The sequence below is a fragment of the Schistocerca americana genome, unplaced genomic scaffold, assembly GCF_021461395.2.
Source record: "Schistocerca americana isolate TAMUIC-IGC-003095 unplaced genomic scaffold, iqSchAmer2.1 HiC_scaffold_1186, whole genome shotgun sequence".
NCBI lineage: Eukaryota > Metazoa > Arthropoda > Insecta > Orthoptera > Acrididae > Schistocerca > Schistocerca americana.
In genome coordinates this window covers 22,501-25,000 of record NW_025725249.1, presented here as the reverse complement: position 1 = coordinate 25,000, position 2,500 = coordinate 22,501, and the positions used below count along the sequence as shown (strand labels likewise).

At 61.2% G+C, this 2,500-nt stretch overlaps 1 pseudogene; it reads left to right on the top strand.

The window, feature by feature from the left end:
* Window positions 1-2,500, top strand: part of LOC124562811 — a 6,180-nt pseudogene that overhangs the window by 409 nt on the left and 3,271 nt on the right.

Genomic DNA, 2,500 nt, shown 5'->3' with positions numbered 1-2,500 from the left:
AGTACGTGAAACCGTTCTGGGGTAAACGTGAGAAGTCCGAAAGGTCGAACGGGTGAGATTCACGCCCATCCGGCCACTGGCCTCCGCCCTCGGCAGATGGGGCCGGCCGCCCGCGCGGAGCAATCCGCGGCGGGGTCGTGTCCGGTTGCCTTTCCACTCGCCGCGGGGTGGGGCCGTTCCGGTGTGCGGTGGGCCGCACTTCTCCCCTAGTAGGACGTCGCGACCCGCTGGGTGCCGGCCTACGGCCCGGGTGCGCAGCCTGTCCTTCCGCGGGCCTCGGTTCGCGTCTGTTGGGCAGAGCCCCGGTGTCCTGGCTGGCTGCCCGGCGGTATATCTGGAGGAGTCGATTCGCCCCTTTGGGCGCTCGGGCTCCCGGCAAGCGCGCGCGGTTCTTCCCGGATGACGGACCTACCTGGCCCGGCCCCGGACCCGCGCCGCTGTTGGCTCGGGATGCTCTCGGGCGGAATAATCGCTCCCGTCAGCGGCGCTTCAGCTTTGGACAATTTCACGACCCGTCTTGAAACACGGACCAAGGAGTCTAACATGTGCGCGAGTCATTGGGCTGTACGAAACCTAAAGGCGTAATGAAAGTGAAGGTCTCGCCTTGCGCGGGCCGAGGGAGGATGGGGCTTCCCCGCCCTTCACGGGGCGGCGGCCTCCGCACTCCCGGGGCGTCTCGTCCTCATTGCGAGGTGAGGCGCACCTAGAGCGTACACGTTGGGACCCGAAAGATGGTGAACTATGCCTGGCCAGGACGAAGTCAGGGGAAACCCTGATGGAGGTCCGTAGCGATTCTGACGTGCAAATCGATCGTCGGAGCTGGGTATAGGGGCGAAAGACTAATCGAACCATCTAGTAGCTGGTTCCCTCCGAAGTTTCCCTCAGGATAGCTGGTGCTCGTACGAGTCTCATCCGGTAAAGCGAATGATTAGAGGCCTTGGGGCCGAAACGACCTCAACCTATTCTCAAACTTTAAATGGGTGAGATCTCCGGCTTGCTTGATATGCTGAAGCCGCGAGCAAACGACTCGGATCGGAGTGCCAAGTGGGCCACTTTTGGTAAGCAGAACTGGCGCTGTGGGATGAACCAAACGCCGAGTTAAGGCGCCCGAATCGACGCTCATGGGAAACCATGAAAGGCGTTGGTTGCTTAAGACAGCAGGACGGTGGCCATGGAAGTCGGAATCCGCTAAGGAGTGTGTAACAACTCACCTGCCGAAGCAACTAGCCCTGAAAATGGATGGCGCTGAAGCGTCGTGCCTATACTCGGCCGTCAGTCTGGCAGTCATGGCCGGTCCTTGCGGCCGGCCGCGAAGCCCTGACGAGTAGGAGGGTCGCGGCGGTGGGCGCAGAAGGGTCTGGGCGTGAGCCTGCCTGGAGCCGCCGTCGGTGCAGATCTTGGTGGTAGTAGCAAATACTCCAGCGAGGCCCTGGAGGGCTGACGCGGAGAAGGGTTTCGTGTGAACAGCCGTTGCACACGAGTCAGTCGATCCTAAGCCCTAGGAGAAATCCGATGTTGATGGGGGCCGTCATAGCATGATGCACTTTGTGCTGGCCCCCGTTGGGCGAAAGGGAATCCGGTTCCTATTCCGGAACCCGGCAGCGGAACCGATACAAGTCGGGCCCCTCTTTTAGAGATGCTCGTCGGGGTAACCCAAAAGGACCCGGAGACGCCGTCGGGAGATCGGGGAAGAGTTTTCTTTTCTGCATGAGCGTTCGAGTTCCCTGGAATCCTCTAGCAGGGAGATAGGGTTTGGAACGCGAAGAGCACCGCAGTTGCGGCGGTGTCCCGATCTTCCCCTCGGACCTTGAAAATCCGGGAGAGGGCCACGTGGAGGTGTCGCGCCGGTTCGTACCCATATCCGCAGCAGGTCTCCAAGGTGAAGAGCCTCTAGTCGATAGAATAATGTAGGTAAGGGAAGTCGGCAAATTGGATCCGTAACTTCGGGATAAGGATTGGCTCTGAGGATCGGGGCGTGTCGGGCTTGGTCGGGAAGTGGGTCAGCGCTAACGTGCCGGGCCTGGGCGAGGTGAGTGCCGTAGGGGTGCCGGTAAGTGCGGGCGTTTAGCGCGGGCGTGGTCTGCTCTCGCCGTTGGTTGGCCTCGTGCTGGCCGGCGGTGCAGGATGCGCGCGCCTGCGCGGCGTTCGCGCCCCGGTGCTTCAACCTGCGTGCAGGATCCGAGCTCGGTCCCGTGCCTTGGCCTCCCACGGATCTTCCTTGCTGCGAGGCCGCGTCCGCCTTAGCGTGCTCCTCCGGGGGCGCGCGGGTGCGCGGATTCTCTTCGGCCGCCATTCAACGATCAACTCAGAACTGGCACGGACTGGGGGAATCCGACTGTCTAATTAAAACAAAGCATTGCGATGGCCCTAGCGGGTGTTGACGCAATGTGATTTCTGCCCAGTGCTCTGAATGTCAACGTGAAGAAATTCAAGCAAGCGCGGGTAAACGGCGGGAGTAACTATGACTCTCTTAAGGTAGCCAAATGCCTCGTCATCTAAT